This window comes from Diabrotica virgifera, chromosome 3 (genome assembly GCF_917563875.1).
Source record: "Diabrotica virgifera virgifera chromosome 3, PGI_DIABVI_V3a".
NCBI classification, from domain to species: Eukaryota; Metazoa; Arthropoda; class Insecta; order Coleoptera; family Chrysomelidae; genus Diabrotica; species Diabrotica virgifera.
This window is the reverse complement of record NC_065445.1, coordinates 145,133,318-145,147,556: the sequence shown is the minus strand read 5'-3', so window position 1 is coordinate 145,147,556 and position 14,239 is coordinate 145,133,318.

Below are 14,239 nucleotides of genomic sequence, written 5' to 3'. Positions count from 1 at the left end.
TAACCCAGACATCCAAAGTGAAAGTTATCCTTCAACACCAAATTGTTCTATATGCTCCACACAATGTCCAGAAAAAAGTCACACCATTTTGAGCGTCGGGTTTGGGGGGAGAAGGGGGAGAATTCGGTAAATTCGTAGTTTTTTAAGTTTTTCGCCAATATTTCTAAAACTATGCCGTTTAGCATGAACAACCTTCTATAAAAAATTGTTCTACATTAAATTTGAAATAAAAAAGGCCCCATGCATAATCTATCTAAAATGAATGGTTCCAAGGTTACGGAGGTAGTATAGTATAACTGGTCCAAAAAAAGGCCTAACCCAAACATCCAAAGTAAAAGTTTTCCTCCAACACCAAAATGTTCTATATGGTCCACATATTGTTCAGTAAAAAGTTACACCATTTTGAGCGTCCGGTTTTAGAGGGAGATGGGAGAGAAACCGGTAAATTAGAATTTTTTTTACGTTTTTCGTCAATATTTCTAAAACTATCCTTTAGCGTAAACAATGTTATATAAAAAATATTCTACATGGAATTTAAAACAAAAAATGTTCTATACATAATTGTTATAAAATCAACGGTTCCAGAATTACGGAGGGTGAAATTCGAGGTTTTCGATACTTTTTATATTTTTTGGGCAATATTTATGATATAACTATACCAAAAACCCAGACATCCAAAGTGAAAGTTATCCTTCAACACCAAATTGTTCTATATGGTCCACATAATGTTCAGAAAAAAGTCACACCATTTTGAGCGTCGGGTTTGGAGGGGGGGAGAGGTGGGAGAAATCGGTAAATATAAAAAAGTATCAAAAACCTCCACTTTTCACCCTCCGTAACTCAGGAACCGTTAATTTTATAACAATTATGTATAGAACCTTTCTTGTTTTAAATTTTATGTAGAACATTTTTCTATAGAACATTCCTTACGCTAACGCATAGTTTTAGAAATATTGACGAAAAACTTAAAAAAACTACTAATTTACCGACTTCTCCCCCATCTCCTCCCCAAACCGGATGCTCAAAATGGTGTAACTTTTTTCTGAATAATATGTGGACCATATAGAACAATTTGGTGTTGAAGGAAAACTTTTACTTTGGATGTCTGGGTTCGGCCTTTTTTTGGACCAATTATACTATACTACCTCCGTAACTTCGGAACCGTTCATTTTAGAAGGGTTATGCATGAGCCTTTTTTATTTCAAATTTAATGTAGAACAATTTTGTGTAGAGGGTTGTTCATGCTAAACCGCTTAGTTTTAGAAATATTGAAGAAAAACGTAAAAAACTACGAATTTGCAGATTTCTCCCCCCTCTCCTTCCCAAACCCGACGCTCAAAATGGTGTGACTTTTTTCTGAACATTATGTGGACCATATAGAACAATTTGGTGTTGGAGGATAACTTTCACTTTGCATGTCTGGGTTTGGGTCTAACTATACCATACTATATTTATAATGAAAAACAAAGTCAGAGCTTCTAAGGTACCACAGCAAATCAATTGAATTGTTGTAAATTTAAATTTAAGTGTACTGAAAAATTGTCTGAAGACTATAGGAACAAACTCTGTAAAAATTACTGGAGTCTAGTAGTAGTAATCTAGTCTAGATTTTTTTTTGTTTTGTACAATATAACTGTCAAACTAATTAGGACTAGACTTGTCCCTAAATCTTCCCAAAGAAAGGAACGAACATTTACTAAGAAATGTTTCTTTCCACTAGCTTACCATGAATGAATTCCAGTGTGCCAAAAGTTTTTACAAAAACGCTGTGTATATTCTGAGCTGATATAATGAATGGTGTAGCTAACAGTGATTCTACTGGATGATATTCTAAAGAAGACAATAGCGGAAAACTGCAACCAGTTAATAAAAATATTAGAAGAAATTTTGTTGTACTTAAAGAAACTCCTACTCTACGCCCTAAAAGGCAAAAACAAATTTCATCTCAAAAAGCAACCATAGAACTTACCAACTCTGGGCAATTTACCGAAGTTATATAAAAGTACCCTTCCAATAGGTAAATCAGAGAAAACGAATTTGATGAAGATATCCCAAGAAAATATTTTTCAGAAGAGGTGCATGCTTGGATAGCAAATTTAAAAACCAGTAATGCTATCGTAGATCGAATTCCAGACGTAATGAGAAGAATCGAAAGAAGGGACATTTTACTTCTAATTTTCTAAAATGAATGTAGATTCATTTATTTTGTTGGAATAATATAGAGTTAAATTTTATTTTATAATTAAAAAAATTAAAAATAAAAGCTAATAAAATCAAATGTTATACCCATTCAACGAGGTAAAACCTGATAAATATCACGTTTTATTTTTTTTGTAAATACGTTTTTATAAATTAAACTTAAAATAAATTATTCTAACTAAGTATTAAATTCTCTATCATTAATTTGGCTATAAGAAATGATTGATAAAACTTCCTATGACGATTTTAAATCTTCTTCAAACTTCCTAAAATCTTTAATCGCGATTATCTGTACCAAGGTTTTGTTAGTTACCGTGTTTTCGCTCGAACCCCTTGATATTATACATTTTTATAAAAATGGTGAATTCGCCAGGTAAACAACTTTTAACAGTCTGAAATGATTATTAGGCTGACTATGTTGTATGTTGTGTTTACTATTGTTTGTCAAAAAGCCAACAAGATGTTTGGTGAGATTATTACCAATTGTGTATATTATTTATTATTTGAATATATTATAATAATTGTTGAAATAATATTATTGTACTTCACTGGAAATTAAAATGAATTGCGTTTGGGATGAGAAGAATATACACATTTTTTTTCTTCTTCTTTTTCAAGTTCCGAGCCTATCGGAGATTGAAAATCATTCTGGCAATTATAATTTTGTATGTTACGCTTCTGAAAACTTTAATTGAACTATAGTCAGACTATTCACAAAGATTGCGTCGATATGAAATTTTACATTTTTTACACTTCTTTTGTATCTGATTTTGTCAATTGTCATGCATTATATTATTTAACTGTTTGTTTTTTTACCTGTCATAATGTGTCCCAAGTATTACAATCTCATGTTTAAACTGTTGTTTTTAAAACATTGTTTTTCTAGTTCTTAGAGCTGGGCCTCGATTTTTGACCCTTCGCTTCGTTATCGAACGTATTCGTTTCGTATCTGTTTAGTATACGAAGCGAATACGTTCGATAACGAAGCGAAGGGTCAAAAATCGAGGCTCAGATACGAAGCGAATACGTTCGATAACGAAGGGAAGGGTAAAAAATTGAGGCCCTGTGCGTTTGTTTTGCGATCCGTTCACGATGTGTTCGGCATGTGACGACCACACCACATTTCGAATGATGATAGGTTTTCGAAAAAAACATCGTAGTATTTTTATACGCATTTCTATATTGATATTACGATCACAAAAAGTTTTTTTTAGTTTTAAAGTGGAGCGAATAACTTTTATACGGCCTCTAATTTCTTTTTTTCACTAATGGACAATATCTTTTGTGATCAATAATCCAAGGTAACGCATGTCCTAAAACTTTTGGCACAAATTTGATTGGCTTTAATTTTAACAAAAACAAAATAGTATCAAGTTGCATTTGGAAACAAAAGCTTGCTTATATTGTCTACTGTCAGTTAAGATTTATTAATTTTGAAGATTTCACTTCACGATGTAGTATAAATTATAAATAAGAAAAAGTATCTACAACTCAGGTGGGCGGGTACTCAAATCTGAAACCTGTAGAATATTTCAGAATGAAAACAATTCACGCAGAATATATAGGATTACACACACAGAATATACAATAACGGAGTGCGATCAAGGAATACCATGGACGAATCTACCAAAATTGGTGAGAATTGCAAAACACCAGCTTGGAATGGAAACTAGAATATTGGCTCGTCAATACAGATCTTCTAAGAGTACGATATCGTTGGAATTGTGGAGGAATGGTCTTAAATATCTAATGAGACGTAAGGGCCCCAAATACTCTCAAGCTCAACTCCTTCAGACCTACTATTACTCAAGAGTTACCCAAAACTGATTTCTACAACACCAAATACCATTTGATCTCAAAAAAGATCATTCTACAAACTTGCCGCAGCCTCACCCAATAGAGGATTTTTGGGCTTTACTGTCTAGGAAAGTTTATCATAGAGGCTGGGATGGGCCCAAGATGAAGAACAATTAAGACGGCAAATTTATGAACAGCTAAGAGAAATTGATCTAGATTTCGCCCAGGTCCTCCTGAAAGACATTCGAAGAAATTTGCATCTAGTAGACAAGAACGGGCCACTGCACATAATTTTAAAGTATAGTTTAGTTAAGCATTGAGTTGTAATTTAAGATAACTAGTTAGTGTTAAGTGAAAAATAAATTTCTTCATTAAGAAAAAAATTCGATAAATATTTTGTGCCAAAACTTTTAGGACATACGTCATACGTATATGCACAAAGATATTTGCTCAAGTTGTGTATTATCTAGTACTTGTACACCTATTATAATGGAAATAAAGTCTAAAAATGGGGTCTAGGACATTTCGCCGTCGCCGTTTCGCCGTCGCCATTTCGCCGTCGCCATTTCGTTGTTAGCATTCGTACTTATAATTTCGGGATGATCATTACTTGTATATAAGTTTTGAATGGTTTTCTAACGATTATATACATCACTTTTGCATAATGAAGTTTTTTATTTTTGATGCAGTAAAAACAATTGAAATTGAAATCTGTGAATATTTTATTTTTCAGACGAAAACAATGTATAGTTGAATACGAAAATATAACTTGGTTTTACTAGCAACATCAGCATTTTAATTACACTGACATTTAGTATAAAAAAAGTTAGTACGTTATCACGTTCTTGTAAACTTAACCAATGCCGGGATGGCGACGGCGAAACGGCCGACGGCGAACTGGCTCGACGGCGAAACGGCCGACGGCGAAGTGGCTCGACGGCGAAATGGTGACGACGAAACGGCGACGGCGAAACGTCCCAGTCCGCTAAAAATGAGCCCAAACCTCCCTCTTCTTCTTCTTAAGGTGCCGAGATCGCTTGTCGATGGTTGGCTCTCATTTTGCCCAGCATATTAACAATCACTGTCTTATTTACAGCCGCACGAAATAGTTCAGTGCTAGTTTTCTCAAACCATTGGCGCAGGTTTTTAAGCCAAGAAGTTGTACGGCGGCCCACACTTCTTTTTTCCATTATTTTACCTTGCATGACAAGGTGAAGTATGTCATATTTTTCTGGGTGACGCATTATATGACTAAAGTATTCCTTTTAACCGTGTTCACTACTTCGCAACTTTTATTCAAACGTTACAAAACCCTCTCGTTTGTGACTCTTTCTACCCAACTGCTCTTCAGAATACGGCGGTAGACCCACATTTCAAATGCTTCCAGGTTTTTTAAAGCGATTCTGTCAGGGTCCATGCTTCAACCCCGTAAAGTAGTACTGGGAATATATAACACCGAACCATTCTTATCCGAAGTTCGAAATTTAGATCATGACTGCACAGGATTTTCTTAAATTTCATAAAACTTTTTCTTGCTTTGGCAATTCTACTTTTTATTTCTGTACTAGGGTTCCAGATTTCATTAATATAAGTACCCAGATATACAAGACTACTTATACGTTTAATTGAGTCATTACCAATTGTTACGTTAAAGTTATTATTATTTACGGCTGCCTGTTTACTAATAACCATAACATTTGTTTCTCTTGCGTTGAGTTTGAGTCCGTATATCGCGCAGAACGCCACCATTCGATTCAATAACGCTTAAAGATGTTCAATTGATCCTGCCACTAACAAGCTATCATATGCGTATCTGATATTGTTCATAAGCATACCATTAATGAGTATGCCCTCTTTTGCGTTTTCCAACACTGCATTTTAAGATTCTTTCAGCGTAAAGATTAAACAACATTGGTGACAATATACAGCCTTGTCGAACTCCACACTTGATTTTTTACTTCTTCAGAGCACTGACTCCCAACCCTAACACATTCAGCCTGGCCCCAATACAAATTTGCGATTATTCTAATGTCCCTACCGTCCAGACCGGTAGTCTTGAGAATATGTAGCATTTTTTCATGGCGAACTTTATCAAAGGCCTTTTCAAAATCAATCGCGCACATGAAAACTTCATGATTTACATCTCTGCATCTTTGAAACCTCCCTCAGCAAATAAAAATTGTTAGTGTCCACAAAGCCGCCAAAAAAATTATGTGAAGAAAATGATGCCAAAGAAAATTGTCCTAATATTTCTCATGAAAATGAAGAGGATCTTAATTCAAGACTAAGCACGAATAGACCTGGATCCCGCGTATCAAAAAAAGTTGATTAATAGCAAGGTGAAAATTTGTTAATAGCTTAACGGTGTTTAGTATGACAAACATTGATGTATGGGAACACTAGAACAGGAGAAGTTTTAATTGTGGAACAGGTTAAAAATTTGGAACGTCAGACTACGAAAACGTTCCATGTATTTTGTCGGACAGAACTTCCAATTGATTTCTTACCATTTCATTAAACTCTTATGTAAAAATCAGACTGGTGTTTACCACCAACTGGGCATTTTAATGAGTGGAACACGAAGAACATGTCAACTGACAGGAATCATGTTGATTAGTAACAGCAGTCTGATATTTGAATGAAAGTTTAATGAAAGGGTAACAAACAATTGGATGTTCTGTCCGACAAAATACATGGTACGTTTTCGTAATCTGAGGTTCCAAATTTTTAAACTATTCCACAATTAAAACTTCCCCTGTTCCAGTGTTCCCGTACATCAAAGTTTGTCCGAGTAGACCCCGTAAAGCTATTAACAGATTTCAGCTTGCTATTAATCACCTTTTTTTTTGTACGCTGGGTTCAGGTCTAGAAGAAGCTTGGTTGTCGTGGTTACATGCTTACAATGTTTGCTTTGAGCTCACGCTTCATACGCTGATGTTCCATGAAAAACTAACCGTTTCATTTGCGGATTACACCAATAATTTTGTAGCTTATATGTATGTCATTTTGTCCATTAGCAATATGTTTGATGATATATGGATGTATGATTCATCTGAGTTGAAAATTTTTGTTTTATTTTATATAAATTTTTTAGAAAGCCGAATTGGCCAGAGATAGATTTGTCAGTGTAGTAACTAACCCACACTCTAGCTAGGAGATAGCACCACAAGAAGAAGAAGAAGAAGGACCAACGATAATTGACGTTATGGATGAGCTGTGAACTACAAATTTGTCATTTTGTAGACATTTCCCCTACATAGACTAGTTTGGCCATGTAATGCGAAAAACTAGATAGATCTCCAACGGACAGAAACGTGGTAGCACGGTAATAAAAGAACATAGGTAGGTTTAAAAATTTCAAAAAGTGGTTTAATATGAGCTCCAGTCAATTTCTTAATATATATAATCAGTACCCTTTTACCTCACGGTGTCGGGTTTACAATTTCTACATCATAATTACTAGTATATATCAATATTAATTATTTAAAAACTTTTTCCATTCTTTTAGATTCTTCGCCCATGCCTCTCTCCATGTTATTCTTTTTTTTTTAGCATTCTTCTTACTACCCCATCCCAGGTTGTTCAGGGTCGTCCCCTTTTCTTCCTTTTCTGTAGTTTTGGTTTCCAAACCTTCTTCACTGGTCTCATTTTGTCCATTCTCTTTCCCACCAACTAAGTTGTCTTTTTTCAATGTATTCCAGAGTAGGTAGCTTCTATATTTAGATCTTCTCGTACACCAGTATTTCTTAATCTATCATGTCAGGTCACATCTTTAACTCTTCTTAGATATTTCATCTCGATTGCTTGGAGTTTGATTTTTTGTCTTTCATCCAACACCCATATTTCACACCCATAGGTTAGTATAGGTCGGAATATCGTCAATATTAATTTCTTAAAATATTTTTAAATGTGAGAGTCGTCCATATTATTGTGAATGGACTGGATCCAAAAATTCATATTTTTCATATACAGTGGAACCCTGATAAGTCGGCCCCCGATAGCCCGGAAGTCCGGCTAACCCTGATAAATTTTCATCAGACAAAACAAAAATGTTTTCACTGTAACTGAGTTTTCCACCAAGAAATAAACAATACTGTTTACAACTGTACGTACAGTCGGAAAAATGAAAGAATACCCATGAACGATCACATCAATCACTTATTTTGTATTTGCTGTGCTTTTTTATAAATAACAAACCTTTGTTATAGAAAAAGAGAGCAAATACAAAATAAGTGATTTTTGTGACCGTTCATGGGTATTCTTTCATTTTTCCGACTGTTTTTAGATGTACTGTGCACATGTATTTAATGTTTTTGCAACTATAATGAAGTTTATCAGTACGTATACCGTATTCTCCGGCTATTCGACTTATCGAGGTTCCACTGTAATTGTATCAGAAATAATACACACATTACTACATATTTATATTTTTTATCAAGTATTTGTTCTTTCGAAAAAACTAAGCAATATTTTTTCATTAAATGTATGCAAATGGAATTATGTGGTGACATTAAAGAAGAAGAAGCATACATTTTAGAGGATTTATATTTTTAATATTTGTATTATACCTAATCGTATCAGAACTAATGGACATGTTAAAATTTTTTTTCAATCAACTATTTCTCCTTTCGAAAAAACTAGTGATTATTTTCTGGATTGGATGCAAGCAAATGGAATTACATTGTGAACTGAATCGAAAATTTAAATTCCAATTCTATGATTTCAAATGCATACCGTAGTGCATATTGATTGTGTTTAATTTATATGAATTCACCAACAGAAATATTTATATTATTAGGACGCCATTTGTATTTGTTATTTTAAAATAATAAATTTATATGCAAATTCAGCGAACATTTCCATCGAACTTTAAAAATTTTATTCTCTATTTATGCGCATCTGTTGTTGTTATTAATATATATATTTATAGTTTATTCTCTATGGCCAACGGTTTTGCAGATTAGCAAAAGCAATATTTACTTTTTTATCAAAGGGATATCGAGCATAATGTTTTTTTAAATATTACAAATGTTTCGGTTTGATTGTTTATTTAAAACAAACTTGAACAATACGAATATACGCAGTGGACCAAACGTCTAAAAACTCCTAATTATCTGCTAAATATATGGTCCGAATAATACAAATACAGGGATATAGCTATTAGGTCTGGATCCCGCGTAGGAAAAAAAAGTTGATTAATAGCAAGCTGAAAATTTGTTAATAGCTTAAGGGTGTCTAGTCGGACAAACTTTGATATATGGGAACACTGGAACAGGGAAAGTTTTAATTGGGAAACAGGTTAAAAATTTGGAACGGTCAGACCATGAAAACGGCACATGTATTTTGTCCGACGTAACAGAGTTAAACTCTCCGAACAGAGATTAAACTCTTATGCAAAAATCAGACTGCTATTTATCACCAAATGGGCGTTTTAATGAGTGGAACATGTAGAATATGTCAAATGACAGGAATTATGACAGGTGATAAATAGCAGTCTGATTTTTGCATGAGAGTTTAATCTCTGTTCGGAGAGTTTAAGTCTATTCTGTCGGACAAAATAAATGTGCTGTTTTTGTGGTCTGACCGTTCCAAATTTTTAACCTGTTCCACAATTAAAACTGCCCCTCTTCCAGTGTTCCCATATATCAAGTCCAAGTTTATCCGATTGGACACCCTTAAGCTATTAACAAATTTTCAGCTTGCTATTAATCAACTTTTTTTTCATACGCGGGATCCAGACCTATATATTTCAATATTAATATTTGAAATTTAATGTTTGTAACGTTGCCAGATTTGTCATTTTCTGATATTATTAGTCTCTTTGGATATTTAAATATATATTGTATACAGCGTGTCTACTTGAGTTGGAAACATATGGGAAACTTTTTTATTATTAATTTTACGAAAAAAAGTTATTCTTTATAAAAAGTTCTGCATGCCCCAAAACCTAAGATTCAATTATCAGATATCAAATTTTCTCAATATTATACGAGGTATGTCAAAAAATATGAATTTCGGCTAAGGGTAAAGTACCTTTATTTCTCTCAATATCGAAAATTCTTATTATAAAAAGTTGTTTGGAAATAAAAACCAAGCTCAAATATGTAATTACATGCTTCTAATTGGAAAAAAATATTTTCCAAATTTTTCTCAAATTTATTGATACTAACTTCGTTTTTACATTGTCAAAATAATAGTCAAAGTTGATGTTGATATTTTGATCTGCTCCTGTAAAAGATAAAAGTTTTGGTGTTTTTTGGAAGATAAAGTAGTGGTTAATAATTAATTGAGTGTTTATAAACAAAAACATTTCAGTATATAGTGGTTTAAAACTTATTTCCCCCTAAATGGGGGATAAAAGTGAGTCAGGGACGTCTCTTGTGACGCGAGTGACTGCGGATAATGGTGATATTATTAGTAAAATGGAATTGAATATGCAAGATGATGGACAAAATGCGAGACCGAAGATTAAACAATTCAATTTGCTTTCAGATAAGTATAATCTTGATAATATTTGGGTTTACATTGAAAGGATTGGTGATGATCTTAATTTGGGAAAATTACATGCAATGACGATTGGGCACCTTATTTTTAAAAAATTAAAGTTAACGAATGTTCGAGAAATTAAAAGTATAGGTAGGAACCGTGTAAAAGTTTTGCTTACTTCTCGGTTAGAGGCAAATAACCTCGTCAATAACAGCTCACTTAAAGAACAAAATTTGAAAGCATATATTCCTAGTCATTTACTAGAAATAAAAGGTGTGGTGAAAGACGTTGACACTAGATATGATGTGAAATATCTCATGGATAACATCGAAACTCCTTCTAATGTTTTGAGTATATATAGGACTAAGCGTAGGGTACAAAAAGAAGATAAAATTGAATATGTGGACAAAAAAACTATAATTATAACTTTTGAAGGCAATATTTTACCGAATTATGTTGCCTTTAATAGAGTATATTTTTCTGTTGAACAGTTTTTTGGCCGAGTTGTTCAATGTTATAAGTGTTTAAAATTTGGGCATGTTTCAGGGCAATGCCGAAGTACACAGGAACTATGTATACAGTGCGGTGAAATTAAAAATAAAGACCATCATTGCGAAAAAAGTATGTTTTGTATACATTGCAAAAATAACGAACATGTGACAATATCAAAAAAATGTCCATTTTATGAAAAACAAAAGAAAATTAAGAATATTATGATAGAACAAAAAACTACTTTTGTGGAAGCTAGATTAATATGTGAAAACTCCTTTTCGGCACTCATCAGTCCCAACTCTTTCTCTTGTTTAAATAATAATGAAAAAGAATTTCCATCCCTACCAATTAATAATAATGATAAAAATCTTGGTCCGACTCGGCCAACTGTAGAAATTAATAGATCTCAATTTTTGACTCAATCAAACTCTAATATAAATAATTCAAATGAACACTCAGGAAAGAAAAGAAAAGCAAATTCACCTATTTTAGAATCAACATCTCATAAACCGATGTTCCCCTTCACTTTTGGACCGTCTCAACCTTTGCCAACTAATTCTTATACACCGAATAATAATATCGAAAATAAAACTGAACTAGCTAAATCTGTAGCAACATTTATAATAAACTTTTTAAAAAATATTCATACAGTAGAAGACATAAATACCTTAGACAACAAAATAATTATTAAAGAAGTAGAACAGTTCATAATTAATTCATAATGTCAATACAACATAATTTAAAAATAAGTCAGTGGAATTCCAGATCTGCTATATCAAACAAAGGTAGTTTAATGCATTATTTAAATAATAAAAGTATAGACATCCTCCTAATTAGTGAAACATGGTTCAAAAAAGATATTAGTTATCATTTTAAAAATTATAATTTGGTTAGAAAAGACAGAAATGATGGCTTCGGTGGTGTAGCTATTCTCATCCACAATTCAATTACTTTTAGTGAATTAAATTTAAACTCTAATTTTAACACGGAAATAGAAGTTTGTGGTGTAACAATTAAATATAAAACAAAGGATCTGAATATTTTATCTATATATAGACCACCTAAAAGTAAAAGTTCAATAAATGATTGGACAAACATCTTCTCGCAAGTTAATAATTCAGCAATTATAGGAGGAGATTTTAATGCTCACCATACTATTTGGGGATCTAGTTACAATGACACAGTTGGAACACAGCTTATTAATACTGCAGATGATCTCAACCTTATCGTAATAAATAATGGCGAGCCTACTGTTCTTACCCGACCAGATCAAAATAGTTCAGCAATTGATGTAACTTTTGTTACTCCTGACATAGCTAATAAAATCCACTGGTACATACATTCTGACACACTAGGCTCTAATCATTTTATTATCAATATGGAAATATTAGATAGTACTACAACTGAAGAGTTTATACCCAGAAGTAAGTGGAACATTAGAAAAGCCAATTGGAATCTATACACAACCTCAGTTGAAAATGTTTTTAATAGTGTTTACGAAATGGACAGTACATCTGATAAATATTGCTTTCTAATAGATAGTATGAATCATGCTGCGCACATTTCAATCCCGCAATATAAAACTTTTAAAAATAAAATTCGTTGTTCCCCACCTTGGTGGAATACAGAATGTGATACAATTATTAAAGAAAGGCAAGAAGCACTGACAGAATATAAAAAAATGCTAATTTTAATAATTATATAAAGTGTCAAGCTAGCATGGCTAAAACTAAGAAGAATCTAAAATTGATAGCTAAAAAGAGTTGGAAAGATTTTGTGTCTTCTCTAAACAAAAATACTCCAACTACAACGTTGTGGAAGCAAGCCAGAAAACTAAATAGAAAATCAATTCCAAATGCATACAATTTGGATAACACCTTAGAGGATGAAATCTTTGATAAAATTGCTCCGCCATCTGTTAAACCACCTAATACTCATAATTATATTCCAGAAAAGCAAAGCCATTTTTTACTAGAACCTTTTAATATTACAGAACTAGAATATGTTCTAAAAAATCGAAATAACACGAGTCCAGGATTTGATAATATTAAATATCCAATGATTCAACATCTCCCTAAAATTGCCAAACTTCTAATGTTAGATATTTTTAATTGTGTAATCAGCAATAAATCAGTTATTGATCAATTTCACGATGTAATTGTTTTACCAATATTAAAACCAGGTAAAAACTCAAATTTGGCTCAGTCATATAGACCGATTTCTCTTATGTCCTGTATGTTGAAAACTCTAGAACGAATGATAAAACACAGGTTGGAATGGTGGGTAGAAAAAAATAAACTTCTTCCAGATTTTCAGTTTGGTTATAAAAAAGGATATGGTACTTTAGACGCACTTTCTACACTAGTAACAGATATTCAAAACACATTTTCCAACAACACCTATTTACCTACTATATGCTTAGACATTGAAAGTGCATATGACAATGTCAGTCTTGACATTTTAAGGGAAAAATTGATAAAACATTTTCATATACCGCCTCAGTTGGCTGAAGCTCTTTATAATTTTTATTCCTGCAGAAAGATATATCTAAGAACTAATTATAATAAACTGATAGGCCCTAGATATAATAATTTAGGACTACCACAGGGATCAGTATTGAGTCCCCTTTTGTTTAATATGTATACTGCGGATTTGCATAAAGTCCCTACTGACATTTTTAAATTTCAAATAATACAATATGCTGATGATTTTCTCCTGTATTCACAGGCCAAAACTTATGATAACTCTGTTCAAACCTTAGGACGAATTCAATGTTGTGTTAATTTATGGTTCAATCAAAACGGATTCGAAATAGCTCAAAATAAATCTACTGTCTGTATTTTCACTCGACATAATATCCCAAAAATAGAGAATTTAAAACTTAATGGCTACGACTATGCATTTGCTTCTTCCATTAAGTATTTGGGAATGATTTTGGATCGTAAATTGACTTGGAAATTACATATTGACTTTATGATAAATCGATGTAATAAGGGTCTAAATTTTCTTAAATCAGTTTCAAGGATCTGGTGGGGAGCTGATGTTGAAACTTCTTTGCTTTTCTATCGATCATATATTAGATCTATAATTGATTATGGTAGTATTCTATATGGCTCAGCTTCTAAACATATTTTAAACAAAGTAGACGTTGTACAAAACTTAGGACTCCGTATCTGTTTGGGAGCTATGAAATCAACCCCAAATAAAGCTTTACATGTAGAAGCTTTAGAAATTCCACTCAATTATAGAAGGAAATATCTCAGCC